This window comes from Rhinoderma darwinii (assembly GCF_050947455.1).
Source record: "Rhinoderma darwinii isolate aRhiDar2 chromosome 5 unlocalized genomic scaffold, aRhiDar2.hap1 SUPER_5_unloc_39, whole genome shotgun sequence".
In the NCBI taxonomy this organism is placed as follows: Eukaryota; Metazoa; Chordata; class Amphibia; order Anura; family Rhinodermatidae; genus Rhinoderma; species Rhinoderma darwinii.
This window is the reverse complement of record NW_027461797.1, coordinates 900,779-925,305: the sequence shown is the minus strand read 5'-3', so window position 1 is coordinate 925,305 and position 24,527 is coordinate 900,779. Positions and strand designations below refer to the sequence as shown.

The window sequence follows — 24,527 nt, the reverse complement described above, 5'->3', positions numbered from 1 at the left end:
TGCACTTGCTGCCGCTGCCAGTGTTTATCTGCATGGCAGCAGGGCATTTGGGCGTTGCCAGGAAGGCGTTTTTATGTAGATTCCTCCTCTTTCAGCACTGCATTGTGGTGCAAGCAAAAGAAGCAAATCCTGTCTGGCTTCCTCTCCGGCCTTTATTCACCTCCCGTGTAGCTGTGAGTGTGTGAGCCTGCAGGGCCCCATGGAATTGCCTAGAAGTAGGCTGAATCGCTGCAAGGGCTGAACAGCAGTATCGGGCAGGCTCGGGCAACGCGCGGCCCGTTCGGGTTATCGCTTCTCGGCCTTTTGGCTAAGATCAAGTGTAGTATCTGTTCTTATCAGTTTAATATCTGATACGTCCCCTATCTGGGGACCATATATTAAATGGATTTTTAGAACAGGGAGATGGAAATAGAGCTTGCTCTGTCCACTCCACGCATTGACCTGGTATTGCAGTATTTCCAGGACCGGTGCACCCTTTCCTTATGTGTTGACTAAAAGCAGATTCCAAAAGTGTTTTTTGTCTTTGCTATTGTTTCTGTCTTTCTGAAGGGATCTCCCCTTTTAATCCCCTTTTAATCCCATTATTTCAACACCTGTTGGACAATGCATGAGTGATAATGAGCTCATTGATTAAATGCAATTAATGAATAGATTGCCACCTCTTGTTGTGTGTCCTCTGTGTTTCTGTGTTTCCGGCATTTCACATTGGAACACCTCATTCACCTGCCTTGTCTTCTCTCCGCCCTCCCTTTTAGGTAAGTTAAAGAGCTGCACCTGAGCCAGCCACTGATTGATTGATTGATTGATTGATTGATTGATTGATGCAGCACAACAGTCAAATAGTGGAGTGGAGTAGGGGAACAGCAAACAGCCAATAAAGCAGCCCGCCCGCTCGCCTGCCCGCCACAATGGACCTACCTGTGTACACTAGATGGATGTGATGGAATGTACTGTCGTCCCTACATTTCAAGAAGAAGTAAGAATTGCAGTTGCAACAAAGCCTTGCTTGCCTACAAAGAGAGCAGCAATTTGGATTTGTTACTATGTTACCTAGAAGAATAACAAACTGTGCAAGGATGGAGGTTGTAGGAGCAAGGAGAAGTTGTCTGTAAAGTTGGTGGATGCCTATTTTCCATTTTGCAGTCCCTTGTCTCCCTCTTGTGGCCTCCTGGAGGCAACTAGCTGTGCAAAAAAAAGACAGCCTGGCGGCCGGCTGTTGCAGTGTTGCCCTCTCAGGCAACACTGAGTGACTGACTGAGCCTCACCGTCTTATATAAAGTTCAGACGGAACTTTGCACGTGTCATAGTGGAGCCCTCAGGATTCCAGAGCCAGCTTTCTGACATCATAATGGGGCCTCAGAGATAAAAGCCTGGGCCCAGGCAGTGTTGGTCAGTGCTGCTCAGCAGGCAGCACTGGACTGGACTGGATTACAGCTGATACAAGGTGTGAAGGAACAAGGGGTGGCTGTGGGCATGCACTTGCTGCCGCTGCCAGTGTTTATCTGCATGGCAGCAGGGCATTTGGGCGTTGCCAGGAAGGCGTTTTTATGTAGATTCCTCCTCTTTCAGCACTGCATTGTGGTGCAAGCAAAAGAAGCAAATCCTGTCTGGCTTCCTCTCCGGCCTTTATTCACCTCCCGTGTAGCTGTGAGTGTGTGAGCCTGCAGGGCCCCATGGAATTGCCTAGAAGTAGGCTGAATCGCTGCAAGGGCTGAACAGCAGTATCGGGCAGGCTCGGGCAACGCGCGGCCCGTTCGGGTTATCGCTTCTCGGCCTTTTGGCTAAGATCAAGTGTAGTATCTGTTCTTATCAGTTTAATATCTGATACGTCCCCTATCTGGGGACCATATATTAAATGGATTTTTAGAACAGGGAGATGGAAATAGAGCTTGCTCTGTCCACTCCACGCATTGACCTGGTATTGCAGTATTTCCAGGACCGGTGCACCCTTTCCTTATGTGTTGACTAAAAGCAGATTCCAAAAGTGTTTTTTGTCTTTGCTATTGTTTCTGTCTTTCTGAAGGGATCTCCCCTTTTAATCCCATTATTTCAACACCTGTTGGACAATGCATGAGTGATAATGAGCTCATTGATTAAATGCAATTAATGAATAGATTGCCACCTCTTGTTGTGTGTCCTCTGTGTTTCTGTGTTTCCGGCATTTCACATTGGAACACCTCATTCACCTTCCTTGTCTTCTCTCCGCCCTCCCTTTTAGGTAAGTTAAAGAGCTGCACCTGAGCCAGCCACTGATTGATTGATTGATTGATTGATTGATTGATTGATTGATTGATTGCAGCACAACAGTCAAATAGTGGAGTGGAGTAGGGGAACAGCAAACAGCCAATAAAGCAGCCCGCCCGCTCGCCTGCCCGCCACAATGGACCTACCTGTGTACACTAGATGGATGTGATGGAATGTACTGTCGTCCCTACATTTCAAGAAGAAGTAAGAATTGCAGTTGCAACAAAGCCTTGCTTGCCTACAAAGAGAGCAGCAATTTGGATTTGTTACTATGTTACCTAGAAGAATAACAAACTGTGCAAGGATGGAGGTTGTAGGAGCAAGGAGAAGTTGTCTGTAAAGTTGGTGGATGCCTATTTTCCATTTTGCAGTCCCTTGTCTCCCTCTTGTGGCCTCCTGGAGGCAACTAGCTGTGCAAAAAAAAGACAGCCTGGCGGCCGGCTGTTGCAGTGTTGCCCTCTCAGGCAACACTGAGTGACTGACTGAGCCTCACCGTCTTATATAAAGTTCAGACGGAACTTTGCACGTGTCATAGTGGAGCCCTCAGGATTCCAGAGCCAGCTTTCTGACATCATAATGGGGCCTCAGAGATAAAAGCCTGGGCCCAGGCAGTGTTGGTCAGTGCTGCTCAGCAGGCAGCACTGGACTGGACTGGATTACAGCTGATACAAGGTGTGAAGGAACAAGGGGTGGCTGTGGGCATGCACTTGCTGCCGCTGCCAGTGTTTATCTGCATGGCAGCAGGGCATTTGGGCGTTGCCAGGAAGGCGTTTTTATGTAGATTCCTCCTCTTTCAGCACTGCATTGTGGTGCAAGCAAAAGAAGCAAATCCTGTCTGGCTTCCTCTCCGGCCTTTATTCACCTCCCGTGTAGCTGTGAGTGTGTGAGCCTGCAGGGCCCCATGGAATTGCCTAGAAGTAGGCTGAATCGCTGCAAGGGCTGAACAGCAGTATCGGGCAGGCTCGGGCAACGCGCGGCCCGTTCGGGTTATCGCTTCTCGGCCTTTTGGCTAAGATCAAGTGTAGTATCTGTTCTTATCAGTTTAATATCTGATACGTCCCCTATCTGGGGACCATATATTAAATGGATTTTTAGAACAGGGAGATGGAAATAGAGCTTGCTCTGTCCACTCCACGCATTGACCTGGTATTGCAGTATTTCCAGGACCGGTGCACCCTTTCCTTATGTGTTGACTAAAAGCAGATTCCAAAAGTGTTTTTTGTCTTTGCTATTGTTTCTGTCTTTCTGAAGGGATCTCCCCTTTTAATCCCATTATTTCAACACCTGTTGGACAATGCATGAGTGATAATGAGCTCATTGATTAAATGCAATTAATGAATAGATTGCCACCTCTTGTTGTGTGTCGTCTGTGTTTCTGTGTTTCCGGCATTTCACATTGGAACACCTCATTCACCTTCCTTGTCTTCTCTCCGCCCTCCCTTTTAGGTAAGTTAAAGAGCTGCACCTGAGCCAGCCACTGATTGATTGATTGATTGATTGATTGATTGATTGATTGATTGATTGATTGATGCAGCACAACAGTCAAATAGTGGAGTGGAGTAGGGGAACAGCAAACAGCCAATAAAGCAGCCCGCCCGCTCGCCTGCCCGCCACAATGGACCTACCTGTGTACACTAGATGGATGTGATGGAATGTACTGTCGTCCCTACATTTCAAGAAGAAGTAAGAATTGCAGTTGCAACAAAGCCTTGCTTGCCTACAAAGAGAGCAGCAATTTGGATTTGTTACTATGTTACCTAGAAGAATAACAAACTGTGCAAGGATGGAGGTTGTAGGAGCAAGGAGAAGTTGTCTGTAAAGTTGGTGGATGCCTATTTTCCATTTTGCAGTCCCTTGTCTCCCTCTTGTGGCCTCCTGGAGGCAACTAGCTGTGCAAAAAAAAGACAGCCTGGCGGCCGGCTGTTGCAGTGTTGCCCTCTCAGGCAACACTGAGTGACTGACTGAGCCTCACCGTCTTATATAAAGTTCAGACGGAACTTTGCACGTGTCATAGTGGAGCCCTCAGGATTCCAGAGCCAGCTTTCTGACATCATAATGGGGCCTCAGAGATAAAAGCCTGGGCCCAGGCAGTGTTGGTCAGTGCTGCTCAGCAGGCAGCACTGGACTGGACTGGATTACAGCTGATACAAGGTGTGAAGGAACAAGGGGTGGCTGTGGGCATGCACTTGCTGCCGCTGCCAGTGTTTATCTGCATGGCAGCAGGGCATTTGGGCGTTGCCAGGAAGGCGTTTTTATGTAGATTCCTCCTCTTTCAGCACTGCATTGTGGTGCAAGCAAAAGAAGCAAATCCTGTCTGGCTTCCTCTCCGGCCTTTATTCACCTCCCGTGTAGCTGTGAGTGTGTGAGCCTGCAGGGCCCCATGGAATTGCCTAGAAGTAGGCTGAATCGCTGCAAGGGCTGAACAGCAGTATCGGGCAGGCTCGGGCAACGCGCGGCCCGTTCGGGTTATCGCTTCTCGGCCTTTTGGCTAAGATCAAGTGTAGTATCTGTTCTTATCAGTTTAATATCTGATACGTCCCCTATCTGGGGACCATATATTAAATGGATTTTTAGAACAGGGAGATGGAAATAGAGCTTGCTCTGTCCACTCCACGCATTGACCTGGTATTGCAGTATTTCCAGGACCGGTGCACCCTTTCCTTATGTGTTGACTAAAAGCAGATTCCAAAAGTGTTTTTTGTCTTTGCTATTGTTTCTGTCTTTCTGAAGGGATCTCCCCTTTTAATCCCATTATTTCAACACCTGTTGGACAATGCATGAGTGATAATGAGCTCATTGATTAAATGCAATTAATGAATAGATTGCCACCTCTTGTTGTGTGTCGTCTGTGTTTCTGTGTTTCCGGCATTTCACATTGGAACACCTCATTCACCTTCCTTGTCTTCTCTCCGCCCTCCCTTTTAGGTAAGTTAAAGAGCTGCACCTGAGCCAGCCACTGATTGATTGATTGATTGATTGATTGATTGATTGATGCAGCACAACAGTCAAATAGTGGAGTGGAGTAGGGGAACAGCAAACAGCCAATAAAGCAGCCCGCCCGCTCGCCTGCCCGCCACAATGGACCTACCTGTGTACACTAGATGGATGTGATGGAATGTACTGTCGTCCCTACATTTCAAGAAGAAGTAAGAATTGCAGTTGCAACAAAGCCTTGCTTGCCTACAAAGAGAGCAGCAATTTGGATTTGTTACTATGTTACCTAGAAGAATAACAAACTGTGCAAGGATGGAGGTTGTAGGAGCAAGGAGAAGTTGTCTGTAAAGTTGGTGGATGCCTATTTTCCATTTTGCAGTCCCTTGTCTCCCTCTTGTGGCCTCCTGGAGGCAACTAGCTGTGCAAAAAAAAGACAGCCTGGCGGCCGGCTGTTGCAGTGTTGCCCTCTCAGGCAACACTGAGTGACTGACTGAGCCTCACCGTCTTATATAAAGTTCAGACGGAACTTTGCACGTGTCATAGTGGAGCCCTCAGGATTCCAGAGCCAGCTTTCTGACATCATAATGGGGCCTCAGAGATAAAAGCCTGGGCCCAGGCAGTGTTGGTCAGTGCTGCTCAGCAGGCAGCACTGGACTGGACTGGATTACAGCTGATACAAGGTGTGAAGGAACAAGGGGTGGCTGTGGGCATGCACTTGCTGCCGCTGCCAGTGTTTATCTGCATGGCAGCAGGGCATTTGGGCGTTGCCAGGAAGGCGTTTTTATGTAGATTCCTCCTCTTTCAGCACTGCATTGTGGTGCAAGCAAAAGAAGCAAATCCTGTCTGGCTTCCTCTCCGGCCTTTATTCACCTCCCGTGTAGCTGTGAGTGTGTGAGCCTGCAGGGCCCCATGGAATTGCCTAGAAGTAGGCTGAATCGCTGCAAGGGCTGAACAGCAGTATCGGGCAGGCTCGGGCAACGCGCGGCCCGTTCGGGTTATCGCTTCTCGGCCTTTTGGCTAAGATCAAGTGTAGTATCTGTTCTTATCAGTTTAATATCTGATACGTCCCCTATCTGGGGACCATATATTAAATGGATTTTTAGAACAGGGAGATGGAAATAGAGCTTGCTCTGTCCACTCCACGCATTGACCTGGTATTGCAGTATTTCCAGGACCGGTGCACCCTTTCCTTATGTGTTGACTAAAAGCAGATTCCAAAAGTGTTTTTTGTCTTTGCTATTGTTTCTGTCTTTCTGAAGGGATCTCCCCTTTTAATCCCATTATTTCAACACCTGTTGGACAATGCATGAGTGATAATGAGCTCATTGATTAAATGCAATTAATGAATAGATTGCCACCTCTTGTTGTGTGTCGTCTGTGTTTCTGTGTTTCCGGCATTTCACATTGGAACACCTCATTCACCTTCCTTGTCTTCTCTCCGCCCTCCCTTTTAGGTAAGTTAAAGAGCTGCACCTGAGCCAGCCACTGATTGATTGATTGATTGATTGATTGATTGATTGATTGATTGATTGATTGATTGATTGATGCAGCACAACAGTCAAATAGTGGAGTGGAGTAGGGGAACAGCAAACAGCCAATAAAGCAGCCCGCCCGCTCGCCTGCCCGCCACAATGGACCTACCTGTGTACACTAGATGGATGTGATGGAATGTACTGTCGTCCCTACATTTCAAGAAGAAGTAAGAATTGCAGTTGCAACAAAGCCTTGCTTGCCTACAAAGAGAGCAGCAATTTGGATTTGTTACTATGTTACCTAGAAGAATAACAAACTGTGCAAGGATGGAGGTTGTAGGAGCAAGGAGAAGTTGTCTGTAAAGTTGGTGGATGCCTATTTTCCATTTTGCAGTCCCTTGTCTCCCTCTTGTGGCCTCCTGGAGGCAACTAGCTGTGCAAAAAAAAGACAGCCTGGCGGCCGGCTGTTGCAGTGTTGCCCTCTCAGGCAACACTGAGTGACTGACTGAGCCTCACCGTCTTATATAAAGTTCAGACGGAACTTTGCACGTGTCATAGTGGAGCCCTCAGGATTCCAGAGCCAGCTTTCTGACATCATAATGGGGCCTCAGAGATAAAAGCCTGGGCCCAGGCAGTGTTGGTCAGTGCTGCTCAGCAGGCAGCACTGGACTGGACTGGATTACAGCTGATACAAGGTGTGAAGGAACAAGGGGTGGCTGTGGGCATGCACTTGCTGCCGCTGCCAGTGTTTATCTGCATGGCAGCAGGGCATTTGGGCGTTGCCAGGAAGGCGTTTTTATGTAGATTCCTCCTCTTTCAGCACTGCATTGTGGTGCAAGCAAAAGAAGCAAATCCTGTCTGGCTTCCTCTCCGGCCTTTATTCACCTCCCGTGTAGCTGTGAGTGTGTGAGCCTGCAGGGCCCCATGGAATTGCCTAGAAGTAGGCTGAATCGCTGCAAGGGCTGAACAGCAGTATCGGGCAGGCTCGGGCAACGCGCGGCCCGTTCGGGTTATCGCTTCTCGGCCTTTTGGCTAAGATCAAGTGTAGTATCTGTTCTTATCAGTTTAATATCTGATACGTCCCCTATCTGGGGACCATATATTAAATGATTTTTAGAACAGGGAGATGGAAATAGAGCTTGCTCTGTCCACTCCACGCATTGACCTGGTATTGCAGTATTTCCAGGACCGGTGCACCCTTTCCTTATGTGTTGACTAAAAGCAGATTCCAAAAGTGTTTTTTGTCTTTGCTATTGTTTCTGTCTTTCTGAAGGGATCTCCCCTTTTAATCCCATTATTTCAACACCTGTTGGACAATGCATGAGTGATAATGAGCTCATTGATTAAATGCAATTAATGAATAGATTGCCACCTCTTGTTGTGTGTCGTCTGTGTTTCTGTGTTTCCGGCATTTCACATTGGAACACCTCATTCACCTTCCTTGTCTTCTCTCCGCCCTCCCTTTTAGGTAAGTTAAAGAGCTGCACCTGAGCCAGCCACTTGATTGATTGATTGATTGATTGATTGATTGATTGATTGATTGATTGATGCAGCACAACAGTCAAATAGTGGAGTGGAGTAGGGGAACAGCAAACAGCCAATAAAGCAGCCCGCCCGCTCGCCTGCCCGCCACAATGGACCTACCTGTGTACACTAGATGGATGTGATGGAATGTACTGTCGTCCCTACATTTCAAGAAGAAGTAAGAATTGCAGTTGCAACAAAGCCTTGCTTGCCTACAAAGAGAGCAGCAATTTGGATTTGTTACTATGTTACCTAGAAGAATAACAAACTGTGCAAGGATGGAGGTTGTAGGAGCAAGGAGAAGTTGTCTGTAAAGTTGGTGGATGCCTATTTTCCATTTTGCAGTCCCTTGTCTCCCTCTTGTGGCCTCCTGGAGGCAACTAGCTGTGCAAAAAAAAGACAGCCTGGCGGCCGGCTGTTGCAGTGTTGCCCTCTCAGGCAACACTGAGTGACTGACTGAGCCTCACCGTCTTATATAAAGTTCAGACGGAACTTTGCACGTGTCATAGTGGAGCCCTCAGGATTCCAGAGCCAGCTTTCTGACATCATAATGGGGCCTCAGAGATAAAAGCCTGGGCCCAGGCAGTGTTGGTCAGTGCTGCTCAGCAGGCAGCACTGGACTGGACTGGATTACAGCTGATACAAGGTGTGAAGGAACAAGGGGTGGCTGTGGGCATGCACTTGCTGCCGCTGCCAGTGTTTATCTGCATGGCAGCAGGGCATTTGGGCGTTGCCAGGAAGGCGTTTTTATGTAGATTCCTCCTCTTTCAGCACTGCATTGTGGTGCAAGCAAAAGAAGCAAATCCTGTCTGGCTTCCTCTCCGGCCTTTATTCACCTCCCGTGTAGCTGTGAGTGTGTGAGCCTGCAGGGCCCCATGGAATTGCCTAGAAGTAGGCTGAATCGCTGCAAGGGCTGAACAGCAGTATCGGGCAGGCTCGGGCAACGCGCGGCCCGTTCGGGTTATCGCTTCTCGGCCTTTTGGCTAAGATCAAGTGTAGTATCTGTTCTTATCAGTTTAATATCTGATACGTCCCCTATCTGGGGACCATATATTAAATGGATTTTTAGAACAGGGAGATGGAAATAGAGCTTGCTCTGTCCACTCCACGCATTGACCTGGTATTGCAGTATTTCCAGGACCGGTGCACCCTTTCCTTATGTGTTGACTAAAAGCAGATTCCAAAAGTGTTTTTTGTCTTTGCTATTGTTTCTGTCTTTCTGAAGGGATCTCCCCTTTTAATCCCATTATTTCAACACCTGTTGGACAATGCATGAGTGATAATGAGCTCATTGATTAAATGCAATTAATGAATAGATTGCCACCTCTTGTTGTGTGTCGTCTGTGTTTCTGTGTTTCCGGCATTTCACATTGGAACACCTCATTCACCTTCCTTGTCTTCTCTCCGCCCTCCCTTTTAGGTAAGTTAAAGAGCTGCACCTGAGCCAGCCACTGATTGATTGATTGATTGATTGATTGATTGATTGATTGATTGATTGATTGATTGATTGATGCAGCACAACAGTCAAATAGTGGAGTGGAGTAGGGGAACAGCAAACAGCCAATAAAGCAGCCCGCCCGCTCGCCTGCCCGCCACAATGGACCTACCTGTGTACACTAGATGGATGTGATGGAATGTACTGTCGTCCCTACATTTCAAGAAGAAGTAAGAATTGCAATTGCAACAAAGCCTTGCTTGCCTACAAAGAGAGCAGCAATTTGGATTTGTTACTATGTTACCTAGAAGAATAACAAACTGTGCAAGGATGGAGGTTGTAGGAGCAAGGAGAAGTTGTCTGTAAAGTTGGTGGATGCCTATTTTCCATTTTGCAGTCCCTTGTCTCCCTCTTGTGGCCTCCTGGAGGCAACTAGCTGTGCAAAAAAAAGACAGCCTGGCGGCCGGCTGTTGCAGTGTTGCCCTCTCAGGCAACACTGAGTGACTGACTGAGCCTCACCGTCTTATATAAAGTTCAGACGGAACTTTGCACGTGTCATAGTGGAGCCCTCAGGATTCCAGAGCCAGCTTTCTGACATCATAATGGGGCCTCAGAGATAAAAGCCTGGGCCCAGGCAGTGTTGGTCAGTGCTGCTCAGCAGGCAGCACTGGACTGGACTGGATTACAGCTGATACAAGGTGTGAAGGAACAAGGGGTGGCTGTGGGCATGCACTTGCTGCCGCTGCCAGTGTTTATCTGCATGGCAGCAGGGCATTTGGGCGTTGCCAGGAAGGCATTTTTATGTAGATTCCTCCTCTTTCAGCACTGCATTGTGGTGCAAGCAAAAGAAGCAAATCCTGTCTGGCTTCCTCTCCGGCCTTTATTCACCTCCCGTGTAGCTGTGAGTGTGTGAGCCTGCAGGGCCCCATGGAATTGCCTAGAAGTAGGCTGAATCGCTGCAAGGGCTGAACAGCAGTATCGGGCAGGCTCGGGCAACGCGCGGCCCGTTCGGGTTATCGCTTCTCGGCCTTTTGGCTAAGATCAAGTGTAGTATCTGTTCTTATCAGTTTAATATCTGATACGTCCCCTATCTGGGGACCATATATTAAATGGATTTTTAGAACAGGGAGATGGAAATAGAGCTTGCTCTGTCCACTCCACGCATTGACCTGGTATTGCAGTATTTCCAGGACCGGTGCACCCTTTCCTTATGTGTTGACTAAAAGCAGATTCCAAAAGTGTTTTTTGTCTTTGCTATTGTTTCTGTCTTTCTGAAGGGATCTCCCCTTTTAATCCCATTATTTCAACACCTGTTGGACAATGCATGAGTGATAATGAGCTCATTGATTAAATGCAATTAATGAATAGATTGCCACCTCTTGTTGTGTGTCGTCTGTGTTTCTGTGTTTCCGGCATTTCACATTGGAACACCTCATTCACCTTCCTTGTCTTCTCTCCGCCCTCCCTTTTAGGTAAGTTAAAGAGCTGCACCTGAGCCAGCCACTGATTGATTGATTGATTGATTGATTGATTGATTGATTGATTGATTGATTGATTGATGCAGCACAACAGTCAAATAGTGGAGTGGAGTAGGGGAACAGCAAACAGCCAATAAAGCAGCCCGCCCGCTCGCCTGCCCGCCACAATGGACCTACCTGTGTACACTAGATGGATGTGATGGAATGTACTGTCGTCCCTACATTTCAAGAAGAAGTAAGAATTGCAGTTGCAACAAAGCCTTGCTTGCCTACAAAGAGAGCAGCAATTTGGATTTGTTACTATGTTACCTAGAAGAATAACAAACTGTGCAAGGATGGAGGTTGTAGGAGCAAGGAGAAGTTGTCTGTAAAGTTGGTGGATGCCTATTTTCCATTTTGCAGTCCCTTGTCTCCCTCTTGTGGCCTCCTGGAGGCAACTAGCTGTGCAAAAAAAAGACAGCCTGGCGGCCGGCTGTTGCAGTGTTGCCCTCTCAGGCAACACTGAGTGACTGACTGAGCCTCACCGTCTTATATAAAGTTCAGACGGAACTTTGCACGTGTCATAGTGGAGCCCTCAGGATTCCAGAGCCAGCTTTCTGACATCATAATGGGGCCTCAGAGATAAAAGCCTGGGCCCAGGCAGTGTTGGTCAGTGCTGCTCAGCAGGCAGCACTGGACTGGACTGGATTACAGCTGATACAAGGTGTGAAGGAACAAGGGGTGGCTGTGGGCATGCACTTGCTGCCGCTGCCAGTGTTTATCTGCATGGCAGCAGGGCATTTGGGCGTTGCCAGGAAGGCGTTTTTATGTAGATTCCTCCTCTTTCAGCACTGCATTGTGGTGCAAGCAAAAGAAGCAAATCCTGTCTGGCTTCCTCTCCGGCCTTTATTCACCTCCCGTGTAGCTGTGAGTGTGTGAGCCTGCAGGGCCCCATGGAATTGCCTAGAAGTAGGCTGAATCGCTGCAAGGGCTGAACAGCAGTATCGGGCAGGCTCGGGCAACGCGCGGCCCGTTCGGGTTATCGCTTCTCGGCCTTTTGGCTAAGATCAAGTGTAGTATCTGTTCTTATCAGTTTAATATCTGATACGTCCCCTATCTGGGGACCATATATTAAATGGATTTTTAGAACAGGGAGATGGAAATAGAGCTTGCTCTGTCCACTCCACGCATTGACCTGGTATTGCAGTATTTCCAGGACCGGTGCACCCTTTCCTTATGTGTTGACTAAAAGCAGATTCCAAAAGTGTTTTTTGTCTTTGCTATTGTTTCTGTCTTTCTGAAGGGATCTCCCCTTTTAATCCCATTATTTCAACACCTGTTGGACAATGCATGAGTGATAATGAGCTCATTGATTAAATGCAATTAATGAATAGATTGCCACCTCTTGTTGTGTGTCGTCTGTGTTTCTGTGTTTCCGGCATTTCACATTGGAACACCTCATTCACCTTCCTTGTCTTCTCTCCGCCCTCCCTTTTAGGTAAGTTAAAGAGCTGCACCTGAGCCAGCCACTGATTGATTGATTGATTGATTGATTGATTGATTGATTGATTGATTGATTGATTGATGCAGCACAACAGTCAAATAGTGGAGTGGAGTAGGGGAACAGCAAACAGCCAATAAAGCAGCCCGCCCGCTCGCCTGCCCGCCACAATGGACCTACCTGTGTACACTAGATGGATGTGATGGAATGTACTGTCGTCCCTACATTTCAAGAAGAAGTAAGAATTGCAGTTGCAACAAAGCCTTGCTTGCCTACAAAGAGAGCAGCAATTTGGATTTGTTACTATGTTACCTAGAAGAATAACAAACTGTGCAAGGATGGAGGTTGTAGGAGCAAGGAGAAGTTGTCTGTAAAGTTGGTGGATGCCTATTTTCCATTTTGCAGTCCCTTGTCTCCCTCTTGTGGCCTCCTGGAGGCAACTAGCTGTGCAAAAAAAAGACAGCCTGGCGGCCGGCTGTTGCAGTGTTGCCCTCTCAGGCAACACTGAGTGACTGACTGAGCCTCACCGTCTTATATAAAGTTCAGACGGAACTTTGCACGTGTCATAGTGGAGCCCTCAGGATTCCAGAGCCAGCTTTCTGACATCATAATGGGGCCTCAGAGATAAAAGCCTGGGCCCAGGCAGTGTTGGTCAGTGCTGCTCAGCAGGCAGCACTGGACTGGACTGGATTACAGCTGATACAATTTGTGAAGGAACAAGGGGTGGCTGTGGGCATGCACTTGCTGCCGCTGCCAGTGTTTATCTGCATGGCAGCAGGGCATTTGGGCGTTGCCAGGAAGGCGTTTTTATGTAGATTCCTCCTCTTTCAGCACTGCATTGTGGTGCAAGCAAAAGAAGCAAATCCTGTCTGGCTTCCTCTCCGGCCTTTATTCACCTCCCGTGTAGCTGTGAGTGTGTGAGCCTGCAGGGCCCCATGGAATTGCCTAGAAGTAGGCTGAATCGCTGCAAGGGCTGAACAGCAGTATCGGGCAGGCTCGGGCAACGCGCGGCCCGTTCGGGTTATCGCTTCTCGGCCTTTTGGCTAAGATCAAGTGTAGTATCTGTTCTTATCAGTTTAATATCTGATACGTCCCCTATCTGGGGACCATATATTAAATTGATTTTTAGAACAGGGAGATGGAAATAGAGCTTGCTCTGTCCACTCCACGCATTGACCTGGTATTGCAGTATTTCCAGGACCGGTGCACCCTTTCCTTATGTGTTGACTAAAAGCAGATTCCAAAAGTGTTTTTTGTCTTTGCTATTGTTTCTGTCTTTCTGAAGGGATCTCCCCTTTTAATCCCATTATTTCAACACCTGTTGGACAATGCATGAGTGATAATGAGCTCATTGATTAAATGCAATTAATGAATAGATTGCCACCTCTTGTTGTGTGTCGTCTGTGTTTCTGTGTTTCCGGCATTTCACATTGGAACACCTCATTCACCTTCCTTGTCTTCTCTCCGCCCTCCCTTTTAGGTAAGTTAAAGAGCTGCACCTGAGCCAGCCACTGATTGATTGATTGATTGATTGATTGATTGATTGATTGATTGATTGATTGATTGATTGATGCAGCACAACAGTCAAATAGTGGAGTGGAGTAGGGGAACAGCAAACAGCCAATAAAGCAGCCCGCCCGCTCGCCTGCCCGCCACAATGGACCTACCTGTGTACACTAGATGGATGTGATGGAATGTACTGTCGTCCCTACATTTCAAGAAGAAGTAAGAATTGCAGTTGCAACAAAGCCTTGCTTGCCTACAAAGAGAGCAGCAATTTGGATTTGTTACTATGTTACCTAGAAGAATAACAAACTGTGCAAGGATGGAGGTTGTAGGAGCAAGGAGAAGTTGTCTGTAAAGTTGGTGGATGCCTATTTTCCATTTTGCAGTCCCTTGTCTCCCTCTTGTGGCCTCCTGGAGGCAACTAGCTGTGCAAAAAAAAGACAGCCTGGCGGCCGGCTGTTGCAGTGTTGCCCTCTCAGGCAACACTGAGTGACTGACTGAGCCTCACCGTCTTATATAAAGTTCAGACGGAACTTTGCACGTGTCATAGTGGAGCCCTCAGGATTCCAGAGCCAGCTTTCTGACATCATAATGGGGCCTCAGAGATAAAAGCCTGGGCCCAGGCAGTGTTGGTCAGTGCTGCTCAGCAGGCAGCACTGGACTGGACTGGATTACAGCTGATACAAGGTGTGAAGGAACAAGGGGTGGCTGTGGGCATGCACTTGCTGCCGCTGCCAGTGTTTATCTGCATGGCAGCAGGGCATTTGGGCGTTGCCAGGAAGGCGTTTTTATGTAGATTCCTCCTCTTTCAGCACTGCATTGTGGTGCAAGCAAAAGAAGCAAATCCTGTCTGGCTTCCTCTCCGGCCTTTATTCACCTCCCGTGTAGCTGTGAGTGTGTGAGCCTGCAGGGCCCCATGGAATTGCCTAGAAGTAGGCTGAATCGCTGCAAGGGCTGAACAGCAGTATCGGGCAGGCTCGGGCAACGCGCGGCCCGTTCGGGTTATCGCTTCTCGGCCTTTTGGCTAAGATCAAGTGTAGTATCTGTTCTTATCAGTTTAATATCTGATACGTCCCCTATCTGGGGACCATATATTAAATGGATTTTTAGAACAGGGAGATGGAAATAGAGCTTGCTCTGTCCACTCCACGCATTGACCTGGTATTGCAGTATTTCCAGGACCGGTGCACCCTTTCCTTATGTGTTGACTAAAAGCAGATTCCAAATGTGTTTTTTGTCTTTGCTATTGTTTCTGTCTTTCTGAAGGGATCTCCCCTTTTAATCCCATTATTTCAACACCTGTTGGACAATGCATGAGTGATAATGAGCTCATTGATTAAATGCAATTAATGAATAGATTGCCACCTCTTGTTGTGTGTCGTCTGTGTTTCTGTGTTTCCGGCATTTCACATTGGAACACCTCATTCACCTTCCTTGTCTTCTCTCCGCCCTCCCTTTTAGGTAAGTTAAAGAGCTGCACCTGAGCCAGCCACTGATTGATTGATTGATTGATTGATTGATTGATTGATTGATTGATTGATTGATGCAGCACAACAGTCAAATAGTGGAGTGGAGTAGGGGAACAGCAAACAGCCAATAAAGCAGCCCGCCCGCTCGCCTGCCCGCCACAATGGACCTACCTGTGTACACTAGATGGATGTGATGGAATGTACTGTCGTCCCTACATTTCAAGAAGAAGTAAGAATTGCAGTTGCAACAAAGCCTTGCTTGCCTACAAAGAGAGCAGCAATTTGGATTTGTTACTATGTTACCTAGAAGAATAACAAACTGTGCAAGGATGGAGGTTGTAGGAGCAAGGAGAAGTTGTCTGTAAAGTTGGTGGATGCCTATTTTCCATTTTGCAGTCCCTTGTCTCCCTCTTGTGGCCTCCTGGAGGCAACTAGCTGTGCAAAAAAAAGACAGCCTGGCGGCCGGCTGTTGCAGTGTTGCCCTCTCAGGCAACACTGAGTGACTGACTGAGCCTCACCGTCTTATATAAAGTTCAGACGGAACTTTGCACGTGTCATAGTGGAGCCCTCAGGATTCCAGAGCCAGCTTTCTGACATCATAATGGGGCCTCAGAGATAAAAGCCTGGGCCCAGGCAGTGTTGGTCAGTGCTGCTCAGCAGGCAGCACTGGACTGGACTGGATTACAGCTGATACAAGGTGTGAAGGAACAAGGGGTGGCTGTGGGCATGCACTTGCTGCCGCTGCCAGTGTTTATCTGCATGGCAGCAGGGCATTTGGGCGTTGCCAGGAAGGCGTTTTTATGTAGATTCCTCCTCTTTCAGCACTGCATTGTGGTGCAAGCAAAAGAAGCAAATCCTGTCTGGCTTCCTCTCCGGCCTTTATTCACCTCCCGTGTAGCTGTGAGTGTGTGAGCCTGCAGGGCCCCATGGAATTGCCTAGAAGTAGGCTGAATCGCTGCAAGGGCTGAACAGCAGTATCGGGCAGGCTCGGGCAACGCGCGGCCCGTTCGGGTTATCGCTTCTCTGCCTTTTGGCTAAGATCAAGTGTAGTATCTGTTCTTATCAGTTTAATATCTGATACGTCCCCTATCTGGGGACCATATATTAAATGGATTTTTAGAACAGGGAGATGGAAATAGAGCTTGCTCTGTCCACTCCACGCATTGACCTGGTATTGCAGTATTTCCAGGACCGGTGCACCCTTTCCTTATGTGTTGACTAAAAGCAGATTCCAAAAGTGTTTTTTGTCTTTGCTATTGTTTCTGTCTTTCTGAAGGGATCTCCCCTTTTAATCCCATTATTTCAACACCTGTTGGACAATGCATGAGTGATAATGAGCTCATTGATTAAATGCAATTAATGAATAGATTGCCACCTCTTGTTGTGTGTCTTCTGTGTTTCCGGCATTTCACATTGGAACACCTCATTCACCTTCCTTGTCTTCTCTCCGCCCTCCCTTTTAGGTAAGTTAAAGAGCTGCACCTGAGCCAGCCACTGATTGATTGATTGATTGATTGATTGATTGATTGATTGATTGATTGATTGATTGATGCAGCACAACAGTCAAATAGTGGAGTGGAGTAGGGGAACAGCAAACAGCCAATAAAGCAGCCCGCCCGCTCGCCTGCCCGCCACAATGGACCTACCTGTGTACACTAGATGGATGTGATGGAATGTACTGTCGTCCCTACATTTCAAGAAGAAGTAAGAATTGCAGTTGCAACAAAGCCTTGCTTGCCTACAAAGAGAGCAGCAATTTGGATTTGTTACTATGTTACCTAGAAGAATAACAAACTGTGCAAGGATGGAGGTTGTAGGAGCAAGGAGAAGTTGTCTGTAAAGTTGGTGGATGCCTATTTTCCATTTTGCAGTCCCTTGTCTCCCTCTTGTGGCCTCCTGGAGGCAACTAGCTGTGCAAAAAAAGACAGCCTGGCGGCCGGCTGTTGCAGTGTTGCCCTCTCAGGCAACACTGAGTGACTGACTGAGCCTCACCGTCTTATATAAAGTTCAGACGGAACTTTGCACGTGTCATAGTGGAGCCCTCAGGATTCCAGAGCCAGCTTTCTGACATCATAATGGGGCCTCAGAGATAAAAGCCTGGGCCCAGGCAGTATTGGTCAGTGCTGCTCAGCAGGCAGCACTGGACTGGACTGGATTACAGCTGATACAAGGTGTGAAGGAACAAGGGGTGGCTGTGGGCATGCACTTGCTGCCGCTGCCAGTGTTTATCTGCATGGCAGCAGGGCATTTGGGCGTTGCCAGGAAGGCGTTTTTATGTCGATTCCTCCTCTTTCAGCACTGCATTGTGGTGCAAGCAAAAGAAGCAAATCCTGTCTGGCTTCCTCTCCGGCCTTTATTCACCTCCCGTGTAGCTGTGAGTGTGTGAGCCTGCAGGGCCCCATGGAATTGCCTAGAAGTAGGCTGAATCGCTGCAAGGGCTGAACAGCAGTATCGGGCAGGCTCGGGCAACGCGCGGCCCGTTCGGGTTATCGCTTCTCGGCCTTTTGGCTAAGATCAAGTGTAGTATCTGTTCTTATCAGTTTAATATCTGATACGTCCCCTATCTGGGGACCATATATTAAATGGATTTTTAGAACAGGGAGATGGAAATAGAGCTTGCTCTGTCCACTCCACGCATTGACCTGGTATTGCAGTATTTCCAGGACCGGTGCACCCTTTCCTTATGTGTTGACTAAAAGCAGATTCCAAAAGTGTTTTTTGTCTTTGCTATTGTTTCTGTCTTTCTGAAGGGATCTCCCCTTTTAATCCCATTATTTCAACACCTGTTGGACAATGCATGAGTGATAATGAGCTCATTGATTAAATGCAATTAATGAATAGATTGCCACCTCTTGTTGTGTGTCGTCTGTGTTTCTGTGTTTCCGGCATTTCACATTGGAACACCTCATTCACCTTCCTTGTCTTCTCTCCGCCCTCCCTTTTAGGTAAGTTAAAGAGCTGCACCTGAGCCAGCCACTGATTGATTGATTGATTGATTGATTGATTGATTGATTGATTGATTGATTGATTGATGCAGCACAACAGTCAAATAGTGGAGTGGAGTAGGGGAACAGCAAACAGCCAATAAAGCAGCCCGCCCGCTCGCCTGCCCGCCACAATGGACCTACCTGTGTACACTAGATGGATGTGATGGAATGTACTGTCGTCCCTACATTTCAAGAAGAAGTAAGAATTGCAGTTGCAACAAAGCCTTGCTTGCCTACAAAGAGAGCAGCAATTTGGATTTGTTACTATGTTACCTAGAAGAATAACAAACTGTGCAAGGATGGAGGTTGTAGGAGCAAGGAGAAGTTGTCTGTAAAGTTGGTGGATGCCTATTTTCCATTTTGCAGTCCCTTGTCTCCCTCTTGTGGCCTCCTGGAGGCAACTAGCTGTGCAAAAAAAAGACAGCCTGGCGGCCGGCTGTTGCAGTGTTGCCCTCTCAGGCAACACTGAGTGACTGACTGAGCCTCACCGTCTTATATAAAGTTCAGACGGAACTTTGCACGTGTCATAGTGGAGCCCTCAGGATTCCAGAGCCAGCTTTCTGACATCATAATGGGGCCTCAGAGATAAAAGCCTGGGCCCAGGCAGTGTTGGTCAGTGCTGCTCAGCAGGCAGCACTGGACTGGACTGGATTACAGCTGATACAAGGTGTGAAGGAACAAGGGGTGGCTGTGGGCATGCACTTGCTGCCGCTGCCAGTGTTTATCTGCATGGCAGCAGGGCATTTGGGCGTTGCCAGGAAGGCGTTTTTATGTAGATTCCTCCTCTTTCAGCACTGCATTGTGGTGCAAGCAAAAGAAGCAAATCCTGTCTGGCTTCCTCTCCGGCCTTTATTCACCTCCCGTGTAGCTGTGAGTGTGTGAGCCTGCAGGGCCCCATGGAATTGCCTAGAAGTAGGCTGAATCGCTGCAAGGGCTGAACAGCAGTATCGGGCAGGCTCGGGCAACGCGCGGCCCGTTCGGGTTATCGCTTCTCGGCCTTTTGGCTAAGATCAAGTGTAGTATCTGTTCTTATCAGTTTAATATCTGATACGTCCCCTATCTGGGGACCATATATTAAATGGATTTTTAGAACAGGGAGATGGAAATAGAGCTTGCTCTGTCCACTCCACGCATTGACCTGGTATTGCAGTATTTCCAGGACCGGTGCACCCTTTCCTTATGTGTTGACTAAAAGCAGATTCCAAAAGTGTTTTTTGTCTTTGCTATTGTTTCTGTCTTTCTGAAGGGATCTCCCCTTTTAATCCCATTATTTCAACACCTGTTGGACAATGCATGAGTGATAATGAGCTCATTGATTAAATGCAATTAATGAATAGATTGCCACCTCTTGTTGTGTGTCGTCTGTGTTTCTGTGTTTCCGGCATTTCACATTGGAACACCTCATTCACCTTCCTTGTCTTCTCTCCGCCCTCCCTTTTAGGTAAGTTAAAGAGCTGCACCTGAGCCAGCCACTGATTGATTGATTGATTGATTGATTGATTGATTGATTGATTGATTGATGCAGCACAACAGTCAAATAGTGGAGTGGAGTAGGGGAACAGCAAACAGCCAATAAAGCAGCCCGCCCGCTCGCCTGCCCGCCACAATGGACCTACCTGTGTACACTAGATGGATGTGATGGAATGTACTGTCGTCCCTACATTTCAAGAAGAAGTAAGAATTGCAGTTGCAACAAAGCCTTGCTTGCCTACAAAGAGAGCAGCAATTTGGATTTGTTACTATGTTACCTAGAAGAATAACAAACTGTGCAAAGATGGAGGTTGTAGGAGCAAGGAGAAGTTGTCTGTAAAGTTGGTGGATGCCTATTTTCCATTTTGCAGTCCCTTGTCTCCCTCTTGTGGCCTCCTGGAGGCAACTAGCTGTGCAAAAAAAAGACAGCCTGGCGGCCGGCTGTTGCAGTGTTGCCCTCTCAGGCAACACTGAGTGACTGACTGAGCCTCACCGTCTTATATAAAGTTCAGACGGAACTTTGCACGTGTCATAGTGGAGCCCTCAGGATTCCAGAGCCAGCTTTCTGACATCATAATGGGGCCTCAGAGATAAAAGCCTGGACCCAGGCAGTATTGGTCAGTGCTGCTCAGCAGGCAGCACTGGACTGGACTGGATTACAGCTGATACAAGGTGTGAAGGAACAAGGGGTGGCTGTGGGCATGCACTTGCTGCCGCTGCCAGTGTTTATCTGCATGGCAGCAGGGCATTTGGGCGTTGCCAGGAAGGCGTTTTTATGTCGATTCCTCCTCTTTCAGCACTGCATTGTGGTGCAAGCAAAAGAAGCAAATCCTGTCTGGCTTCCTCTCCGGCCTTTATTCACCTCCCGTGTAGCTGTGAGTGTGTGAGCCTGCAGGGCCCCATGGAATTGCCTAGAAGTAGGCTGAATCGCTGCAAGGGCTGAACAGCAGTATCGGGCAGGCTCGGGCAACGCGCGGCCCGTTCGGGTTATCGCTTCTCGGCCTTTTGGCTAAGATCAAGTGTAGTATCTGTTCTTATCAGTTTAATATCTGATACGTCCCCTATCTGGGGACCATATATTAAATGGATTTTTAGAACAGGGAGATGGAAATAGAGCTTGCTCTGTCCACTCCACGCATTGACCTGGTATTGCAGTATTTCCAGGACCGGTGCACCCTTTCCTTATGTGTTGACTAAAAGCAGATTCCAAAAGTGTTTTTTGTCTTTGCTATTGTTTCTGTCTTTCTGAAGGGATCTCCCCTTTTAATCCCATTATTTCAACACCTGTTGGACAATGCATGAGTGATAATGAGCTCATTGATTAAATGCAATTAATGAATAGATTGCCACCTCTTGTTGTGTGTCGTCTGTGTTTCTGTGTTTCCGGCATTTCACATTGGAACACCTCATTCACCTTCCTTGTCTTCTCTCCGCCCTCCCTTTTAGGTAAGTTAAAGAGCTGCACCTGAGCCAGCCACTGATTGATTGATTGATTGATTGATTGATTGATTGATTGATTGATTGATTGATTGATTGATTGATTGATGCAGCACAACAGTCAAATAGTGGAGTGGAGTAGGGGAACAGCAAACAGCCAATAAAGCAGCCCGCCCGCTCGCCTGCCCGCCACAATGGACCTACCTGTGTACACTAGATGGATGTGATGGAATGTACTGTCGTCCCTACATTTCAAGAAGAAGTAAGAATTGCAGTTGCAACAAAGCCTTGCTTGCCTACAAAGAGAGCAGCAATTTGGATTTGTTACTATGTTACCTAGAAGAATAACAAACTGTGCAAGGATGGAGGTTGTAGGAGCAAGGAGAAGTTGTCTGTAAAGTTGGTGGATGCCTATTTTCCATTTTGCAGTCCCTTGTCTCCCTCTTGTGGCCTCCTGGAGGCAACTAGCTGTGCAAAAAAAAGACAGCCTGGCGGCCGGCTGTTGCAGTGTTGCCCTCTCAGGCAACACTGAGTGACTGACTGAGCCTCACCGTCTTATATAAAGTTCAGACGGAACTTTGCACGTGTCATAGTGGAGCCCTCAGGATTCCAGAGCCAGCTTTCTGACATCATAATGGGGCCTCAGAGATAAAAGCCTGGGCCCAGGCAGTGTTGGTCAGTGCTGCTCAGCAGGCAGCACTGGACTGGACTGGATTACAGCTGATACAAGGTGTGAAGGAACAAGGGGTGGCTGTGGGCATGCACTTGCTGCCGCTGCCAGTGTTTATCTGCATGGCAGCAGGGCATTTGGGCGTTGCCAGGAAGGCGTTTTTATGTCGATTCCTCCTCTTTCAGCACTGCATTGTGGTGCAAGCAAAAGAAGCAAATCCTGTCTGGCTTCCTCTCCGGCCTTTATTCACCTCCCGTGTAGCTGTGAGTGTGTGAGCCTGCAGGGCCCCATGGAATTGCCTAGAAGTAGGCTGAATCGCTGCAAGGGCTGAACAGCAGTATCGGGCAGGCTCGGGCAACGCGCGGCCCGTTCGGGTTATCGCTTCTCGGCCTTTTGGCTAAGATCAAGTGTAGTATCTGTTCTTATCAGTTTAATATCTGATACGTCCCCTATCTGGGGACCATATATTAAATGGATTTTTAGAACAGGGAGATGGAAATAGAGCTTGCTCTGTCCACTCCACGCATTGACCTGGTATTGCAGTATTTCCAGGACCGGTGCACCCTTTCCTTATGTGTTGACTAAAAGCAGATTCCAAAAGTGTTTTTTGTCTTTGCTATTGTTTCTGTCTTTCTGAAGGGATCTCCCCTTTTAATCCCATTATTTCAACACCTGTTGGACAATGCATGAGTGATAATGAGCTCATTGATTAAATGCAATTAATGAATAGATTGCCACCTCTTGTTGTGTGTCGTCTGTGTTTCTGTGTTTCCGGCATTTCACATTGGAACACCTCATTCACCTTCCTTGTCTTCTCTCCGCCCTCCCTTTTAGGTAAGTTAAAGAGCTGCACCTGAGCCAGCCACTGATTGATTGATTGATTGATTGATTGATTGATTGATTGATTGCAGCACAACAGTCAAATAGTGGAGTGGAGTAGGGGAACAGCAAACAGCCAATAAAGCAGCCCGCCCGCTCGCCTGCCCGCCACAATGGACCTACCTGTGTACACTAGATGGATGTGATGGAATGTACTGTCGTCCCTACATTTCAAGAAGAAGTAAGAATTGCAGTTGCAACAAAGCCTTGCTTGCCTACAAAGAGAGCAGCAATTTGGATTTGTTACTATGTTACCTAGAAGAATAACAAACTGTGCAAGGATGGAGGTTGTAGGAGCAAGGAGAAGTTGTCTGTAAAGTTGGTGGATGCCTATTTTCCATTTTGCAGTCCCTTGTCTCCCTCTTGTGGCCTCCTGGAGGCAACTAGCTGTGCAAAAAAAAGACAGCCTGGCGGCCGGCTGTTGCAGTGTTGCCCTCTCAGGCAACACTGAGTGACTGACTGAGCCTCACCGTCTTATATAAAGTTCAGACGGAACTTTGCACGTGTCATAGTGGAGCCCTCAGGATTCCAGAGCCAGCTTTCTGACATCATAATGGGGCCTCAGAGATAAAAGCCTGGGCCCAGGCAGTGTTGGTCAGTGCTGCTCAGCAGGCAGCACTGGACTGGACTGGATTACAGCTGATACAAGGTGTGAAGGAACAAGGGGTGGCTGTGGGCATGCACTTGCTGCCGCTGCCAGTGTTTATCTGCATGGCAGCAGGGCATTTGGGCGTTGCCAGGAAGGCGTTTTTATGTAGATTCCTCCTCTTTCAGCACTGCATTGTGGTGCAAGCAAAAGAAGCAAATCCTGTCTGGCTTCCTCTCCGGCCTTTATTCACCTCCCGTGTAGCTGTGAGTGTGTGAGCCTGCAGGGCCCCATGGAATTGCCTAGAAGTAGGCTGAATCGCTGCAAGGGCTGAACAGCAGTATCGGGCAGGCTCGGGCAACGCGCGGCCCGTTCGGGTTATCGCTTCTCGGCCTTTTGGCTAAGATCAAGTGTAGTATCTGTTCTTATCAGTTTAATATCTGATACGTCCCCTATCTGGGGACCATATATTAAATGGATTTTTAGAACAGGGAGATGGAAATAGAGCTTGCTCTGTCCACTCCACGCATTGACCTGGTATTGCAGTATTTCCAGGACCGGTGCACCCTTTCCTTATGTGTTGACTAAAAGCAGATTCCAAAAGTGTTTTTTGTCTTTGCTATTGTTTCTGTCTTTCTGAAGGGATCTCCCCTTTTAATCCCATTATTTCAACACCTGTTGGACAATGCATGAGTGATAATGAGCTCATTGATTAAATGCAATTAATGAATAGATTGCCACCTCTTGTTGTGTGTCGTCTGTGTTTCTGTGTTTTCGGCATTTCACATTGGAACACCTCATTCACCTTCCTTGTCTTCTCTCCGCCCTCCCTTTTAGGTAAGTTAAAGAGCTGCACCTGAGCCAGCCACTGATTGATTGATTGATTGATTGATTGATTGATTGATTGATTGATTGATGCAGCACAACAGTCAAATAGTGGAGTGGAGTAGGGGAAC

At 47.7% G+C, this 24,527-nt stretch overlaps 17 non-coding genes across 17 annotated transcripts; all 17 read left to right on the top strand.

Moving 5' to 3' along the window:
* Positions 1-287: 287 nt before the first annotated feature.
* LOC142691883 (U2 spliceosomal RNA) lies at positions 288-478 on the top strand. The gene has a single exon (XR_012860393.1). It is a non-coding gene; the product is annotated as a U2 spliceosomal RNA (small nuclear RNA).
* Positions 479-1,761: 1,283 nt separating this feature from the next.
* On the top strand, positions 1,762-1,952 carry LOC142691881 (U2 spliceosomal RNA). Its single transcript, XR_012860391.1, has one exon. It is a non-coding gene; the product is annotated as a U2 spliceosomal RNA (small nuclear RNA).
* Positions 1,953-3,233: 1,281 nt separating this feature from the next.
* LOC142691879 (U2 spliceosomal RNA) lies at positions 3,234-3,424 on the top strand. The gene has a single exon (XR_012860390.1). It is a non-coding gene; the product is annotated as a U2 spliceosomal RNA (small nuclear RNA).
* A 1,288-nt stretch (positions 3,425-4,712) lies between these two features.
* On the top strand, positions 4,713-4,903 carry LOC142691878 (U2 spliceosomal RNA). Its single transcript, XR_012860389.1, has one exon. It is a non-coding gene; the product is annotated as a U2 spliceosomal RNA (small nuclear RNA).
* A 1,272-nt stretch (positions 4,904-6,175) lies between these two features.
* Positions 6,176-6,366, top strand: LOC142691877 (U2 spliceosomal RNA). Its single transcript, XR_012860388.1, has one exon. It is a non-coding gene; the product is annotated as a U2 spliceosomal RNA (small nuclear RNA).
* A 1,296-nt stretch (positions 6,367-7,662) lies between these two features.
* LOC142692147 (U2 spliceosomal RNA) lies at positions 7,663-7,852 on the top strand. Its single transcript, XR_012860631.1, has one exon. It is a non-coding gene; the product is annotated as a U2 spliceosomal RNA (small nuclear RNA).
* A 1,285-nt stretch (positions 7,853-9,137) lies between these two features.
* Positions 9,138-9,328, top strand: LOC142691876 (U2 spliceosomal RNA). The gene has a single exon (XR_012860387.1). It is a non-coding gene; the product is annotated as a U2 spliceosomal RNA (small nuclear RNA).
* A 1,296-nt stretch (positions 9,329-10,624) lies between these two features.
* LOC142691875 (U2 spliceosomal RNA) lies at positions 10,625-10,815 on the top strand. The gene has a single exon (XR_012860386.1). It is a non-coding gene; the product is annotated as a U2 spliceosomal RNA (small nuclear RNA).
* A 1,292-nt stretch (positions 10,816-12,107) lies between these two features.
* On the top strand, positions 12,108-12,298 carry LOC142691874 (U2 spliceosomal RNA). The gene has a single exon (XR_012860385.1). It is a non-coding gene; the product is annotated as a U2 spliceosomal RNA (small nuclear RNA).
* Positions 12,299-13,590: 1,292 nt separating this feature from the next.
* LOC142691851 (U2 spliceosomal RNA) lies at positions 13,591-13,781 on the top strand. The gene has a single exon (XR_012860364.1). It is a non-coding gene; the product is annotated as a U2 spliceosomal RNA (small nuclear RNA).
* Positions 13,782-15,077: 1,296 nt separating this feature from the next.
* Positions 15,078-15,268, top strand: LOC142691873 (U2 spliceosomal RNA). Its single transcript, XR_012860384.1, has one exon. It is a non-coding gene; the product is annotated as a U2 spliceosomal RNA (small nuclear RNA).
* Positions 15,269-16,556: 1,288 nt separating this feature from the next.
* LOC142692095 (U2 spliceosomal RNA) lies at positions 16,557-16,747 on the top strand. Its single transcript, XR_012860584.1, has one exon. It is a non-coding gene; the product is annotated as a U2 spliceosomal RNA (small nuclear RNA).
* A 1,283-nt stretch (positions 16,748-18,030) lies between these two features.
* On the top strand, positions 18,031-18,221 carry LOC142691872 (U2 spliceosomal RNA). The gene has a single exon (XR_012860383.1). It is a non-coding gene; the product is annotated as a U2 spliceosomal RNA (small nuclear RNA).
* Positions 18,222-19,513: 1,292 nt separating this feature from the next.
* LOC142691871 (U2 spliceosomal RNA) lies at positions 19,514-19,704 on the top strand. The gene has a single exon (XR_012860382.1). It is a non-coding gene; the product is annotated as a U2 spliceosomal RNA (small nuclear RNA).
* A 1,284-nt stretch (positions 19,705-20,988) lies between these two features.
* On the top strand, positions 20,989-21,179 carry LOC142691868 (U2 spliceosomal RNA). Its single transcript, XR_012860380.1, has one exon. It is a non-coding gene; the product is annotated as a U2 spliceosomal RNA (small nuclear RNA).
* Positions 21,180-22,483: 1,304 nt separating this feature from the next.
* LOC142691867 (U2 spliceosomal RNA) lies at positions 22,484-22,674 on the top strand. Its single transcript, XR_012860379.1, has one exon. It is a non-coding gene; the product is annotated as a U2 spliceosomal RNA (small nuclear RNA).
* A 1,277-nt stretch (positions 22,675-23,951) lies between these two features.
* LOC142691866 (U2 spliceosomal RNA) lies at positions 23,952-24,142 on the top strand. Its single transcript, XR_012860378.1, has one exon. It is a non-coding gene; the product is annotated as a U2 spliceosomal RNA (small nuclear RNA).
* The last annotated feature ends 385 nt before the right edge of the window (positions 24,143-24,527 follow it).